Here is a 17,714-nt window from a genome sequence, read left to right as displayed (position 1 = left end):
TAAGCCGACTCCGCTCTTTCTTTACCCCTGCACAACTGTTGACTCTATACTGAGGTTTTATCTGCCTCTGTATGGAGTACAACTCTCATGTGTGGGGAGGCTCCCCACATACAGCTCTTCTCAATAGGGTGGAGTCAAAGGCTTTTCGTCTCATTACCTCTCCTCCTCTTACTTACTCCCTTCAACCTCCATCTCTTCACCACACTGTTGCATCTTTATCTCTTTTCTATCGCTACTTCAATGGTCACTGCTCCTCTGAACTGTCTGCATGCATTCCACCGCCTCTACGAGGGGCGCGTAGCACCCGTCTAGCTGCAAACTCTCATCCCGTTTCTGTCCAACTCTCTAATGCAAGAGTTAACTGTTACTCCCAGTCCTTCTTTTATACAACAGGTCAACTCTGGAACTGTCTCCCTCTGTATATCCTGCTTCCTATGATCTCCAGTCTTTCAAACGCAGTGTGTCCAGGCGTCTCAAAATGATCGGATCTTGAATTTGGCTCTCTCTTGTATTTTGTTTTTCTCTTGGAATGATCGGGCCTGCGGCCCTTGGTTCCTTCTTCCTCTCATTATATACATATATATATATATATATATATATATATATATGTTTTCCTAATTCCTTGAATGAGTAGTTAGGGCAGAATAATGTTTCGCTAGGTGGGGTTCTGTGTGGGAAAAGGTTTACTTTAGAGTGGCATCAGTGCCTTTTGGGTGTGTAGGATATTCAATAATAGCAAATGCTCTGATCCTCATGGAAATGCTACATGTGGAAACCTTCCTTACCATTTATGTGCCGTCTCTTTAGGGTAAGGCAGGTGATTAAACAACAAAAGCAATGTCCCTCATTATGTTGTTTAAATGAAACCCATGAAATGACAAAAGTCTTTGGAAGATTGAGAACCCCAATTCCAATTTTTTTATATTACAATTTAGCGTTTCTAAGGGAATAATATATTTACCTGGTATTTGCGTATTTCAGAAGAGATATAGCTTTAAAAAAAATCTAAATTGCACTGGCAAACAGGTATAAACTTTTCTTGGTAGATATCCTGGTCAGGACGACAGCCAAGTCATGCACAAAGGTCTGAGTCTCTCTGAAGGGGCTGGGGTCACTGACTCGCGTAATGCCATGGGGGTGGACACACTGGCTACCTTTCACCTAAACGATGTGGGCCACGACAGCCTACCCATGGATCCCTACGCCCACTTTTTTTTTTATGTGTCCGACTCTGGGCATAGGCTTCACAGTCTGCACCCAACGCCCAGTAGTGCTTCTACATACCATACACCTCTACATGTCACCACTTCGACGCTAACACCCACTGTCTGTATTGAATAATTGCTAGGGTGTTTCATACAGGACTGGTGTATTGATATTAACGGGGGTATTTTTTTCTGATCAGCTAGTCAGGTCAGGTGCGGGTAAGGGGATGGGTCTGTTATGATGTGGCAGGGGTAAACCAGTTCTGCTGTCGGGCCCTGCTGTGGATGTCACTGCTTGCATTGCGCAGTTGACCCTTGTGCGGTGTGATGCGGTGAGGATCTGTCCGTTCTCCCCTTTGGGGCCTAGATGCGAATGAATGTGTTTGAATGGATGAGTAAATGGAGAGTGAGTCGTCCTGTCTCGGCTACCTCCCTTTCCTTGGGGGAAGCAGCCTAGGTATATAGATAGAGATAGATTTTTTTCGACATGTCAGCAGGTCTTCTGGTGATCAGTAAAGTCTGATTTTATGAAACTCAAATCCTTAAACTGTTCCCCGCCCTAGCGGGGATTTGAACCTGGGTCCAGTAGGACTGCAGGCCATCTCTCTACCGTCTGAGTCGTCCTATTGGTGGACAATATGGGACCACTATAAAAACAAAAATAATAATATGTTTACCGATTATCAATAAAAGCAGAGAGACAAGGCAAAATTAATTCACTAATTGAAAATGGTGCAAGAAGATTGCAATGTTGTTTGCCTTATGACTACATACCCTGATTAGTCAGATCTCCAGATTCTTGCTATCTCCGTATCCACTTTGCTACAATCCTAGTTGGTATGCCTAACTCGTTGGCGATGGCCCAGATACTTAAACCAATGTCCCGAAGGCCAAAGAGCCATCCTCGCAGTGCTAACTGGCTTTTTCTTCTGTCCATGACAAAAACCTTCTCTGATTTCTTCTTCTTCTGTTGATGTTTTATGACCATCACTCACTGGAAGGGGCATTAGGCCAACCGATACATAATATACATAATTTATATGTCACAGAAAAAAGCCAGGAGGTGCAATGGCTGTTCTAAGGAGCCAAGTGATCAGGGAGCATAAAATAAAGTGTTCAGAGGTCTTCCAGGAATATGGTCTCACCCCTGATGATCAAATGCTGGGGGACCCCTTCACCCAGGTCGCCAGCCCAGAGATCATACAAGGTCTCATAGGACGGTCCCCTGAGCTAGTACAATTATGTGTGGACCTCAGTTGCCAGAAGGTGGTGATTGGCAGAGACCTGAAACAGGTGGTCAGTGGCCTGAGGGAAGCGTGAGATGGGCTGGCCTCTGCAGCTAGGGGAGTGGAGGACTCGGCAACGTCCACCTCGGCCGAGATGTTGATCAGTGCATCCTTGGTCACAGATGCAGAGTCAGGAGAGTCCTGCCCCTCCTCAGTCTCTGGCAACTGGTCGTGGTCGTCAGAATGATCAAAAGCTGTATCCATGGTCTGGTCCGGAGCCAAGTCAGTAACTGAAGGCGGGCAGTTTCATTGATTTAGTGGGGTGTCAAGCCGCAGCCGCGTCCATAATGTCCTTCAAAGAGCAATAGGCTGCAGCGGTTTGGCCTTACACTCTTGAGAAAGATGGAAGGCGAGATATAAATCACAGGCGAAGCACTCGGGAATGACAAAACAAGGAAGCCCATTCTCCTCAAAGGTCTTGGGGAGAAGAATGTGCAGCACCCCCTTGTCACCCCCACAAAAAGCCCTCACTGTCACAGTGCACATCTCAGTGATGGTGCTTACCTCTCCAGGACTCGAAAGGACCTTGGCCAGGCGTCCCCAGGCCAACAGGCACCATCGTACATGAGTAGAACCTTGCATGGCTGCCCCAGTGCGGTAACATCACTGGCCTCAGGACCCTTAGGAGTCCCAAATATTGCAAACTCCACCTCCTCGCCATCCCCGAAAGATCATGGGAGATGCCGTGGATTTGGTGCAATCACAGCTTGGCTATGTACGAATACATCAGCACTAGTGTCCTGGCGCTTGATGAACTCGTAACCCCCCCGGCAGTTGAACCAAACCACGGTCCGCTGGATCGGCTAAGTAGGTATTACTCTAAAGCTCCCCTCAATGGGTCATAGGCAAGAACAGGAGAGTGCTGGGAAACGTCTAACCACTGCAACTGCCTAGCTCGACCCTCCGCTTCTCTGCCTGGTGTTGTATTAATTATGGTGTGCAGATAAAAATTCCGTTTACCCATGATTGGCTGCCTACTATACTTGATAATAAATCTGATTGGCTATTCCTTTGGTCGTTCTTAAGAACCAGTGCGTTACGTTTACCTCGCTCTTGGCGGTTCAGATGACTATGGCTCGTGATAACAAATCAGTTTTAGCTTATCATGTTGTCCTGCTTCAGCGATTTGGGTGTGTGATATTAGATAATGCATTACGTATTCCTCGCTCTTGGCGGTTCAGATGACAATGGCTCGTGATAACAAATCAGTTTTAACTTATCATGGTGTCCTGCTTCAGCGATTTGGGTGTGTGATATTAGATATTACTGTGTTATAAATCTGCATTTCATCATTGCTTATTTTCCTTGACGTTTTAGTGGCGTTCTGCCCACTGTGGATCAGTTTCATTAATTGCTTAACATCCTTATCATACCTCAAATGCATTCTGGTCATTGTTTTTGCATTATAATATCCATGCACTAAATATTTATGATAAAATATGTATACGATGAATATATTCCTCCTCCACTGTATAGCACTAGGCAACCGACTTATTTTGGCAGGAATACCTTGCAGTAAAACAAGACCTGCTTCACACCAACAGCATCCAACTCCATGAATGGTCCCAGTGCCATCACATTAAATTAAGCTCGAATTACAGGCACATGTTTAATTACAATACGTGTTTTATATATTCATCATTACTACACAGATCATAGCAACGTAGTTGTCAGTGTACGACCACTGTAACAGGGTTGCTCCAACTCACTTGTTTCTTAATACAATTATGAAAACAAACACAGTGGTGCCACATCTACCAAGACGCCACAAGTCGGTGCAGTGTTTATAACTGAAAGCAAATGTACATGTAGACTCATAGAGACAGACTGACAAAAGAGGAAGTGAAGGAGCGTTGTGATGTGGATGTGGATGTGATAGAAAGCGTCAGGAGAAATACACTGAGGTGGTTTGGCTATGTGGATAGGATGGAGAGCGATAGACTAACGAGAAGAGTTTATGTGAGTGAGGTGGAGGGGGGAAGCGGGAGCGGGAGGCCAAGGATGAGATGGAGGGATGGAGTGGAGAGTTATATGAGAGAGGGGGGTGTGAGCTGGGAGCAGGGCAGTGAAATGACGGGGGACAGGGTGACATGGAGGCGATATATTTGTGCCCACCCCTTACGTGATTAAGGCGTCTGGCAATAGATAGATAGATGTCTAGTTGCAGTACCATTCTGTATTTCGAACAAATTACCATATCTAACATCGTTACATTTGTTAAGAATTTGAAATACTTGTATTAGATATCCTGAGTCGTCGGTTTTTCAGAGAAAACGTATTTGGTTTCTTCAGTCACTCTTCACAGGGTGAATTTCGCAGGGATGGGGTCATTCTTGTGGCTCCGCGCTGCACTCTCTCCAGCCTATCTTCGTCCATTATAAGATTTGGAGACAATCTTTATACACATTATTCTAGGTGTGGCCTAACTAATGATGTATAAAGCTTTGTAATTACATCAGATGTTTTATGATCAAAGTTCCTTGCATTGAAGCCGAGCATTTTGTTTTCCTTGCTACTGGCTGCTATACAGTTCTGTGATTTTAGGTCGTTACTGATAACTCCTTGATCCTTCTCGTCCTTTACTCCGTCAGTAGGGTATTGAACATGGGATATTGAATTTTATGTCTTTATCGCCAAAGTGCATTACCATACATTTATCTACACTATATTTTGAACTACCATTTTTCAATCCAGTTTACATACCGGTATTCAAGGAGTTTTGTATGGATTCACAGTCACAGTCTGCATTAGGAATTATTTTACCTCCAATGTTCGTGTCATCTTCAAATTTCACTACCCTATTAGTGTGTCTATTTTCTAGATCAATTATATACATTGTGAAAAGAATTGGTTCTAGAACTGACTCTTGAGGAAGTCCGCTTGTTACTTCTAGCCATTCTGATGATTCACCATTTTTCGTTAAACGCTGATGTGATTCGTTAACCAATCACCAATCCATGAACACAATTTGTCAGAGAGCCCGTTGGCTTTTAGTTTTTCTAGAAGTCTTGAATGGGGGACCTTATCAAACACTTTCTGGAAATCTAGGTAGATGACATCCAACGGTACTTTTATGTCCATTACCGTATATGTTTGTAACAAAAAATGCAAGCATATTTGTGAGGCATGATATATTATTTTTAAAACCGTGCTGTTTATCCGTAATATGATTATGCCAATTTTATCTCTCTATTTTTTTTTTTTTTCAAATTTTTGCTTAGAACTGACGTTAGGCTAATTAGACCGCAATATGTGGAGCGCTTTTAACCCCATTTTTAAATATCGGTGATATTAGCGATTTCCCTTAATTAGGTACTCTACATTCAGTTAATAATTTAATATTTTAGTAACTGGAAAGGCTAACTGTTTGTCACACACACACACACACACACACACACACACACACACACACACACACACACACACACACACACACACACACACACAAATGAGCATTCGTTGAGTTTCACATCCACACCCACCAACAGGTTTAAGAGCCGAGCTCATGGATTTGCCTTGTGACTCTGACCTTCTACCAATTGCTCTCAATTTCGAATTACTTCATACCTGACTGTATGCTAACGCTTCCAGGATTAGTCCATGTAAGATCAAAACCGATTTCACCTTGTCCAGTAACCTTGATTTTCGACCTTTCTCTGTGATATTGACATTTGACTGATTGTTGTCCAAAATGATTCGCTTTATCCCTACATTGCCTTGAATCCTTCCATTAACTTAGGTCTCCGTTGGATGAAAACAATTTACGTTGATATTGTGATGTAACTTTGGCCTTTGACCCACTATTCTAAAAAAAATAATAATAATAAGTTAATCTCATAACTAACCATCAACTATTCCAGGAAGTTCTAATTTAAAACAAACTCCTTAAATCATTTTCTTCATACATTGACAGACATGTTGAACTTTGACCTTGCTCTGTGGTATTGATTTTTAACTAACTGTTCCTAAAACTGATTCCATTCGTTTCTTTCTAACTCTCAACCCTTTTACCAAATATGGTCTAGATCGTAAAAAATTGTTTAAGCTGACCTTACTAGGTAAAAATTTGGTTTAGTTTTGATCTTGAACTTTGACCTATTATTCCCCCCAAAAAATAACAATAAATGAAAGCCTTTGCTGGCACTCAAACCTTTCAGCTGCTTTATTTAAAATCACACTCTCACACACATGAGCGAGCGTGCAGGCGTCAAAATATGAACTGAGTCTGGAACTTTTTTCCTAGGCAACAAATGTGAAAGGTCTCAAGAGGATAGGGGAAGAAATCGAGAATGGTGGTGTCTGGAAAATTGGAGGAGGAAAGAAAATGCCCCAATACAGTATGATGTCCATGTATATGGCAGAGGCCATAATTACATCCTTGAGATGAAGGGATCAATCCCTTCAGTAACGATTCTTTCCTCAGCAAGGTGCTTGAACGCATCTTCCTTACCCGTCTCATGTTTCGGCTGGAGGGCAAACCTACACTGTATGGTTTTCTGTCGCAAAGAAGGCACTCACCATTGTCTAATGGAACTCTATACCCTCCTCTGCCCCACCAATGTTGTAGCATTCACTGATTTTAAAAGTGCTTTTGAATATGCAAACATATATCATCCTCAATGAGCTGGTGGAATTTTGTGTCCAAGGAAACCTCTTGAGATGGATAAAAGGTTACCTCTGTAACAGAACCTCGCGTGTCCTTTTTAATGGCGCGTGTAGCTCCTCCAAAGCCTTTGAACTTGGCACTCTGCAATGTGGTGTTTTAAGCCCGTTTCTTCTTAATGTCCTTATTCATTGGTTACTCTCTCTGCTTTCCAACATTCCCGGAACTGCTGTTACCTGTTATGCCGATGATGTCTGCATTCACTCCAGCGCTTCAGAAGATCTTCAACATTTCCTTCAGTCATTCTATCAGTCGTCTTTCACTTGGGGGTTGTGGCCTCACCCTCTCCCCAAAGAAAAAAATAGAATGTTCTCTTCCCACAACCCAGGAAAGCTTCCAGAATTCACTGTAGGAAAAAGTGTCACTCTCCTCTGGAGGCAGTACCTCTGTCTGGGTGTACCTGTACGGATTACTGCAACCATACCTCTAAGACAAATTGTTCATCCCACCGTCCGAGACCTCCTGGATCGGCTGCAGCAGCATTTAATTCCCCTCAACTGGCTCACCAACAATGCTGCCAGACTCTCTATCCCTGTGGCCAGAACAATTTACAAGGTATTCATACGGTCAGTTGTCGATTACCTCTCCCCTGCACTCAGGCAACTCTCGAGGACATCCTTAGAACCCACTGAAATCTTTCAGAGCAAAGTAATGAGATACATCCTGGGCTGTCCTATTTCCACCAGAACAGACTACATGCAAATTAAACTCAATCCTCCTCTCATCTTTGAGAGAATATACATCAGTGTCTCTTACTTAAGTGTCAAATGCCTTCACTCTTCCCATCTTGCCCCTCATTATTCTCGTGTCATCAGAACTTGAGTCTGTTGCACAGTGACCTCTACTTCGGGCCGGGTTCCGCATGCTCTTTTATACAGCCTGTTCCATCCTACACAGGTTTGATATTAATGTTTTCGTGGCAGAAGTGGATCATGGCCCATCTCCCTGGAAAATTCCTCATCTTGCTACCTCCAAGGCAGACCTACCACTCGTCCAGAAACAACTAGTTCTGGAGACCATCGCAAGAGTGACTTCCTCAGTTCCTGCCCCTCACCACCCCTACATAGACGGTTCTCTGCAAGCAGATGGGAGTGCTGGATGCGCCATCTATTCACCAGATTTGGACCAATCGAAGGGAGGCTAGGTTGGCTGCAGATTACCGAACTTGTCTAGCTCTACCTGCTATAAGCTACTGGGACTCTCACATGCAGTTAGTCTCCTCTCTCAGTGAAGACTGAATGGTGTAGGTATCTGTGACTCGAGGTCTGCCCTTCAAGTCATCTTGTCACCAAAACATACATGCCACCACTTAGTTCAACATATCTTACAACAGTTAGTTTCAGCTCACGAAAATTCTCTTACCTCACAGTTCTTGTGGATTCCTTTGCAAATCGGAACTGCAGCCAATTATACTGTTGACCTCCTCGCGAAAAATACATGTGAACTGCCTCTCCCTGATGATGCTACATCCTGCCTCCTCTGATACAAAAGGAAGATACATTCAGCTGCTCCTCTCCGTACACTCCATTGCGGGAACACTGAGTGGACCCAGAGTGTATCCACCCAAAACTACGACCGCTTTCGTGTATCACCTTCCAAGTGTTGTCGACATGGACTTATGGTTAGCAGGCGTAATGTTGTGTTTGCTTGACATCGGCTTGGATATCGTCCTATCTGGCAAGTCTTAGAGGCAGGAAACGTGCCTCACTTCTGCAGACTATTTGATCTTCCTAACGTCAACAATCTTTAGCATTACTGCCTTGAGTGTTCCTCAGTCAGGGACCTACTGCCTCAGGGACAGTCCCTGACTCATATATGTAATTATCTACTCACAGACAATCATTTAATTATCATTCTCGTGAGACATCCACACTTTGGTGGATGCTAACTCCTGTATTGTAAACTCCGATACATCTGTGTAATAAAACGGCGTTCCCTGCGAGACACGTGTTCCTCTGTACATAACACTTGGCCTCATGGTCCTCTTACAAGGTATGTCGCCCCTTGTGCATAATAAATTTATTAAAAAGTATTTCTTTCCTCAGTAAACTCAATCATTCTGGAAAGAAAATATATTAACCTGAGACACTGCACTATCAGATTGAAGGTGTTTTGGCCAAACAACTTGAAATACAGTTTCATTACAATACAAGAAGCAGAAAATAGTGTCCATGTCGGACGAAGATGACAGCTTAACTATTGAACAGTAGCTCATGATTTATTCATTTAACCTTGAATAATGTCAGGGGGTTTTATTTGCTGCAAAGAAACCTCCGTTCGGTTAATGATACTAGTACAGTATCTGTCAATCGATATATCTGTCTTGTTTTGTATTCTTATAATATCTAGCTGTTAACTAGTAGTCCGCAAAAAAAAAAAAAAAAAATGAAATAGAGACCCAAATTGACATCTGCTCATTTTTTGATAAATGAATTATTTCAGATGCATTCCTTTTTACTTTGAATACTTATCAAAACCTTTCATCAAACGATGTATTATGCATGATACATCTTAAGATTATTCCGTATGCTATCGATGCTAAAAGTATCCATATTATATAAAGGTACTTGTAATGTGTAAGAAGATTTTAAGGTGTAATAGGAAAAGCAAGTATTATGAGGTTCAGTGCAGCGACAAGAATGCGGCTTATTGGAAGTATAGAAAAAATGAGAAGTTTAGAGTGTATTGAAGAGGCGAATTTAGTGTAAATCTAAGGATATGTCGATAATCGTGAAGAAGACAACGTAGTATTTTTCGTATATATATATATATATATATATATATATATATATATATATATATATATATATATATATATATGTGTGTGTGTGTGTGTGTGTGTGTGTGTGTGTGTGTGTGTGTAATAATGTATGAAATACTTTTCTTGTGGGGAGATATATGTTATAAATACATATGCAGACCGATGATTTCTATCGAAAAACCGACATCATGCACACAAACAGGAGGCGAATACTAAATTTGCATATTGTATCATAATTTGTCACTAAAAAGAAAATGAAATAGCCACCAAAAAATAGCCACTAAACTCAGGCACTAAAGTCAGTCATTAAAAATAACCACTAAAAATTGTTTTTAAAAACTGTGTTATTTTTAACACGTTTAAAACTATTTTTAGTTGATTTTTTTAGCGCCTAATTATTGTGGCTGATTTTAGTGGCTATTTTTGATGGCAATTGTCGGTGGTGGTTCACTTAACAGTGCCCTCAGCTGGACCTCTCATGTTAGGTCACTTGCTAAAACCTCCTCAAAGAAACTTACAGTAGATTATTTTCCAGGGTCCGTAACTTCTTCACTGACAAGCCATTAGCTACAATTTACAAGAGTCATGCGTGTCCTCAGCTGGAATGTTGCTCACCACTGAGGAATGGATGTGGAGAGGTTGCACTAAAACAACTTGACAAAATTCAGAACAAAGCTGTCAGAATTATCAATAACCCTACTATTACAAACGAGCTACCTCCCTTACAAGTAAGAAGGAATGTTGCCTTCCTTGCATTATTTTAGGCAAATGCTCAAACGAAGTTGCATCCATTGTGCCACCTTTCCATGCCTTTCCCCGCGCTACATGGGCATCTGGTAACGCTTATGACTGTACAGTACTGTCACACTGCCATATTGTAGAGCTTCTGCATACCAGAATTCATTTATTCCCTGAACTGCATCGCTCTGGAACTCACTTCACCAGTGTTGTTCCCCAAAAAACTTCAACCTACAGCACGGTATTTTTATGAGTGGAGGACCCCTGTAATCTGGCATATGATTTTCTTTTTATTCATTTGTTTTTCCTTCCTCTCTTCTATTATTTAAAAATATGTATTTATTTTGTTACGTGTGTAAGAATGTCTATATATTTTTGTGTATATATCGTGTATTTTATACGTGTGTGTATAATGCGTCCATGTCGTCAGACAAGGTGTGTGCGTCGATGCTCTACCAGCATCCAATATCCATAGAATACAATGTCTCCTCAAGTCCCGCCCGGGAGAGAAAGAAAACGTGCCCTCTCCTGGGTGATGACGTCACACTCTCCTCTCTCTCGTCTCCCGCGTCCCAGCTCATACCTTACATTGTTATACAGTAAAATTTTCTTTTTTTTCCTATCATATCTTAACATGTGGTTGCATATTATGTCATAAGAGAGGTAAATAAATAACATACTAATCTCTAGCCAAACTCTTTATTGGTTTCAGCCATACCCTGCTCATTATAAGGTTTGAAACAGTGTTTAAGCATATGGGCTAGAAAATAATCTCATACTTAAAAGTTCATTGAATGTGAATTTCTCTCTCTCTCTCTCTCTCTCTCTCTCTCTCTCAAGCAATCAGTCACTCAGTATATTTATACATCTATTTATTATCTTATGAGTTTACTCATTTTTTTACGGTTTTCTGGATGAAATGATTTTTTTTATTCAGTACTCTCATTCTACAAAAACATACGACAACGAACAAAATAAGTAATTACAGTACTTCATAAGGCAGAAAAACAAAATCGGCAGTTTGGCTAGATTGTGGGCAGTGACTTTTCCGGGTTGCAAGGCTTTAGCTCCATGATGACAAATAAATAACTTTATCATTGTTTTTAATTTTTCTAGGAATATAAAGATAGGTTTCATCAATTTTTCATATCCCCTGCTAATTGCATCAATCCATGTGTCTTCTATGTTTGATGCCTTTGAACCGAGGTAGCCATATTGAGGACATTTATGAACTAAGAATCCACCAAAATATGCTAGGCCCTCTTCCTCAATAACTTCTTTTAACCCTTTAACTTCTAAATCCAAGGTGTCTGAAATATTTTACTTGTCCATACCCTTTGCCTCAGGTTCATCATTTTCACCTGACAAGCAGAACACCACCGCAGGCAGGGTCAGTTCACCCTGGAATTTTCGTCGCCATCCGCAGATAATGGAGCATGCTCATCATTGAAGGTGGAAAATGATTTTGCTGACATGTTCACATCATCATTTTTTCTCCCCGTTGTATTTTGACCCCACAAATGAACTATTTTTTCCGAGATGTGACCTAACCCGATGGTTAACAGCAACAGGAGATGGATGCCTAGCGTATTTTGGTGGATTCTCAGCTCATAAATTTCCTCAATATGAGTACATCGGTTCAAAGACATCAAACAAAGAAGACACATGGATTAGTGCAATTAGCAAGGGAAATGAAATATTGATGAAACCTAGCTCTGAATTCCTAGAAAAATTAAAAACAATGGAAAAGTAATTTATTTGTCATCATGAAGCTACAGCCCTGCAACCTGAAAAAGTCACCCCCCACAATCTAGCCAGTCAAATTGCTGAATTTGTTTCTCAGCCTTATGATGTAATTATTTATTTTGCCCGCTGTCGTATGCTCTTTAGAATGCGAGTACTAAATAAAAAATAATAATTTCTTCCATAAAAACTAAATAAAATGAGTAAACCGATAACTGATAAAATGCTGTACAAAATTCTGAGAGAGAGAGAGAGAGAGTCAATGAACTTTAAGTATGGCATGAGACAATTTTCTAGTCTATCTATCTATAGCCCGACGCCCTAATCCCGCAAAGGGTGGCCGCAGACAAAACGCCTCCAAGTCACTCTGTCACCCACCATTTGACTCCCTTCCCCCCAACTCACCCCCCCCTCCCTCATATACCTCTCAACTCCATCCCTCCACCTCATCCTCGGTCTACCCCTCCCTCTCCCTCCCTCCACCACACCTACATACACCCTCTTAGTCAGTCTTTCATTCTCCATTCTCTCCACATGTCCAAACCATCTCAGTGTATTTCTCCTAATCTTTTCAACCACATCCACATCTACCCCACAACGTTCCTTCACTTCTAGTCAATATGCTTAAATACTATTTCCAAGCTTATAAATGATATGAGCGTGCTATGTATGACTAAAACCAATAAATTGTTTGGCTAGAGATTCGTAAATTCTTTATTTGCACAGTTTCTGGCATAATGTGCAAGTACATGTTAAGATATGGTAGGAAAGAATAAGACATTTTAGGATATAACGTTGAAGGTGTGAGCTGGGACGCGGGAGACGAGAGAGGAGAGTGTGGCATTATCACCCAGGAGCGGGCACATTTTCTTTCCCTCCCGGGCGGCCCGTGAGGAGACATTGTATTCTATGGATATTGGCTGTCATCTTATTGCGTGTCGGTACGCACCCATTTATAAAATCTTAGTTAATCCTGTTTGCTCTCTCAATGCGGGTGTGAATATAATTGTATGTAACATCAGTGACATCGGGTGGAGCATAAACTGATGACACAAAGATTTATATTCACCAGCGATATTTATAACGTTGAGTATGAGGGAGAGATTACTTAGCTTAATTCTATTCTGTATTTTTCTCATCTGGCCTGCAGCTGCGGGCTGATGTGGGCACACAGCCAGAGGATATATAAGGGGTGAATTTTGGATGGAGAGTTTTTGTGGGATTGGCATCGAGAGAGGGAGTGTTTGGATTGGAGATAAAAGAGGGAAGAGAAGCAGTATTTTGTGTGTCGTTTATATTTCTGAATATCTTTTCACTTCATATCAGTATCCAATCGTAAGTATTATCATTGTATTATTATTATTTGTGGCAATTATAGTGTGCAGTTTAGTTATCTTTTATGATCATATTTCTTTTGTCTATCAAGTTTGTTCCCAGACTTTAGTGTGATTATTCAGGTTATTATCGGGTGGCTTGTTTTTCTCATTCTTTTGCTTTTTATTATCTCATGGTAAATTTTGTAAATATTAGTAGCTTGTGTTATATTAGGTATTATTCATTGTGTTCATTTTGCCCTTGCTAAAGTCAGCTAATATCACTTGCTTCCGGACCTGTGTTGCGGGATCGGAGTGAGTTTTTTTTTTATTGTGTTTTTCTTAAGTATTTGATCATTCCCCTTTTCACCCTGTTTTTTCTCAGTTTTCTTACGCAGTCAGATTCAGTTATCTTGTGTTGCCTACTCCCATCTCGTAACATATAAACTGACGTTACCTTACCAGGATAATACTCTGATATTTTGTTTATAAATTGTGTCATTGTGGTTGTGTCATCATGGAGGGTAGAACAGTGATGTTACTGTGGCGCCCCTACATACTGTGAGTCCGCAGGTTGTATTTGACTTCATCAATTCAGGACCAACGAAGGATAAGGTTAAGAGGCCGCAGAGTCATGAGTTAATCTCAGTTGCCCAAGCTCTTGAAATTCAGAATGAGTTAGGTAATGCCTTCGCATTAGCTAACTTAATCTGTCACCCACTGTTTGGCACAGATCCATACGAAGTCCCTGCATCCTTGCCAGACCTTGAATCAGTTTCTAGATCAGTTCATTCATCCGATGATAGTTTAGCTGAGGACACTGTCATCCAGCAGAAAGAATGTATTGATGCAGAGCAGGCTAAGTGTGATCATGAGTATAGGATGTTACAGCTTAAACTATCGCTTCAGAGGAAGAAGGAGGAGGAGGAGAAGAGTAAACTACAGGAGGAAAAAATAAAACTGGAGCAAATGAAGCTTAACTATGAAAGGCGTATGAATTGCCCAAGTGCCCCAACTAATTTTCCCCATTCTTTTTCAGAATTTAGAGCCGTTGAACCCACTAAATTAGTTCTCCCATTCGACTGACCAATCTGAGAAGATTGCTCTAGGTACAAGCGGCCCACAGACAGCTGGTCAACCGTAGTTCAGACAGCAATCAAAGGTAAAGCATTGAAGGCCTACGACATTCTTAGTCACCAAGAATCACAGGATTACGAGGTATTAAAGAAGGCCATACTGTGCGCATATGAGACCTGAGGCTTGCAGACAGAAACTTAGAAATTGTAGGAAGCGTACTCATGACACTTTTGTAGATTTCAGTAGGCAGATGACTGATGCTTTCAATCAATGGATACAAAGTGAGGATGTCTCAGAATCTTATGTTAAGCTTAAGGAATTTGTTATCCTCGAGAACTTCCTTGGTAAGATTGATGCAGATTTAAGAACTTACCTAGCTGATAGGAAAGTTAAGATTGCTGCTGAAGCTGCAGATTATGTAGACGATTACTTATTGTTTAAGAATTTAAATAAGGGTAAGGAAGTTCCTAGGAGTGTTCCTCAGAAGTGTTGCCCCTCTCAGCTCCCCAGACAACCATCTCAGGGGCCAAACTCCACGAATTACTCACATTCAAACCTGATATACCTCGCATTTCCCCGAAATCCACATGCCACCCATTTACTTGCTCTTATTGCAAGAGGCCAGGTCACACTGTAGATAGATGTTGGCAAAAGTTAGGTGTCGTGCAGCCAGTGAGCTTTGTTTCTCGTGGAGCTCCCGTGGTTACCCCTTCAATTGGTTCCCCAGTTGTTAGTCAGGGAAACTCTGATGTTGTACCCCCTTCTAGGGTTGATATTGTTCCGGAAGGTGGGAAGAAGGCCACAGTTGTGTTGGAGCCCATTGTTTCAGGAGGTGTGGTACAGGTGGTGACGAGCAATGTTGCCCCTGCTTCTTCATATACCCCCTACCTGTATTCTGGTTCGGTGAAGATATACGCATTATTCATGACACTGGTTCTTCAATTTCTTTGTGGGTAAGGCCAAATAATGAAGTTTTTGATGTTGCAGGAGGAGAGTTTGTTTTGATTAGGTGAGTAACGGATGCAAAGACTGTGCTGCTAGTTTCTTGTGAGGTTAATTGTCAGTTGTTTGATGAATTGGCACGATTGGGTGTAGTAGATTATTTACCAGAGTGGTGTTGATTTAATATTTGGCAATGACCTAGTGGGAGGTGAGGAGATTACCATTCCAGATTTGTCAGAGGTGCCAGTGCCCGAAGGTCCCCTGCAGGCTGATCCAAATGATGCAGAGGTATTCCCAGTTTGTACAGTGGCTAGGTCCATGTCACGTGCAGAGAGGAGTCGATGGGGGAAGGTTGCTTGTAGTGTGCCCTGAGTTATCATACCAGAGGCAACAGATAGTCCTATGTCCAAGGACACGAAACAAGCAGACAAAGAGATATCTTTGGTGGATACGTTTATGGTTCTTCGGAAGATATTCCACCTGTTCCATTGGAGGAGGGGAGCATTGAGAAGTTAAAGGAGTTGCAGTCTGGAGACAAGGAGATTCAGAGGTTGAAGTTGTGCACGGTGGATGGTTTTGAGAAGAAGGGTGAATGAGTTTATGTGAAGGATGAGATTTTGTGGAGACAGTGGAGACCTCCACATGTGAATGTAGATGATGGGATGTGGGGCTACCGTCAGATCATAGTACCTAATGTGTGCAGGCACGAGTTAAGTCAACTGGCCCATTCTACTCCATCTGCAGCCACATGGGTGTAAGGAAGACCACAGAGAGGCTGCTTGCGGAGTTCTACTGGCCCTGCACGGCAGCAGATGTGGCTGTTTGTCAAACATAGTCATACCTGTCAAACAGTGGGTAGGCCGAATCAGTCTGTCCCTAAGGCTCCTGTTGCCCCCATTCCTGCCATTGATCCCCCTTTTTCCAAGTTAATTATTGATATGGTGGGACCCTTGTCCCCAACTTCTAGCGGTAACTCATATCTGCTCATTTTCATCGACCTCTCCATGAGGTACCCTGAGGCTATACCTCTAAGTTCCATCAAAGCTAAGGTAATGGTTAGAGTTTTGCTAGATTTCTTTATAAAGTTTGGTTTGCCCCAGGAGGTTCAGTCAGATAGTTTGTCTAATTTTCTTTCTAACATCTTCCAGCAGTCATTAGCTCAACTTGGCATCACACACATCAAGAGCATCGCCTACCATCTGGAGACGCAAGGTGCCTTGCAGCTTTACCACCAGACGCTCAAGAATATGCTCCACAAGTACTGTCTAGAGCACTCTAAGGACTAGGACCGTGGAGTGCCGTTCCTCCTGTTCGCTATGAGGGAAGTCCCTCAGGAGAGTTTGGGTTTCTCTCTTAATGAGCTCCTGTTTGCCCATCGAGTTCGGGGTCCCCTGAGCTTGGTTAAGGAGACTTGGAGCAGTAACCTCGCTGAGAGCCAGAGCTTATTCCGTTATGTGCAGGACTTCAAGACCCATATGAGTGAGACTCTCCAGCTGGCCCGGGAAAATCTCGAGTAGGCTCAGGACAACATGAAGGTGTGGTTCGATCGAAAGGCCAGGCTGAGGGAGTTTAAGGTCGGCAACGAGGTTTTGGTGTTGCCACCACTGCAGGGTTAGCCGTTGGCTGCTAAGTTTAGTAGTCCTTACCTTGCACTGTGGCATATTGGAGACACCGATTAGCTGGTAGATACCCCCTGATAGAAGGAAGAAGTACCAACTGTGCCATGTGATCATGCTGAAGCCGTACCATCGTGCACCAGATTCTCTTGCTCCCGTACACCTTGTCTCCACCACTGCTGCTGCTTCTGAGGAGGGTGTTGAAAACGGCTGCTTCTGAGGAGAGTGTTGAAAACGGAATGTTTTAGGTGGACTGCGAGTTTCAAGATTGTAGCTGGGTGAAGAATGATGAGGCAGAGTTCAGTCTCAACTGCAAGTTAGCACATCTGCCTCAGGACCAAGCATCGCAGTTGGTTGCCTTCTTGTCAAC

Source organism: Coenobita brevimanus, chromosome 67 (genome assembly GCF_032717465.1).
Source record: "Coenobita brevimanus isolate Jiangsu-jjx chromosome 67, ASM3271746v2, whole genome shotgun sequence".
Classification (NCBI taxonomy): Eukaryota; Metazoa; Arthropoda; class Malacostraca; order Decapoda; family Coenobitidae; genus Coenobita; species Coenobita brevimanus.
Note: the sequence above shows the minus strand (reverse complement) of the source record.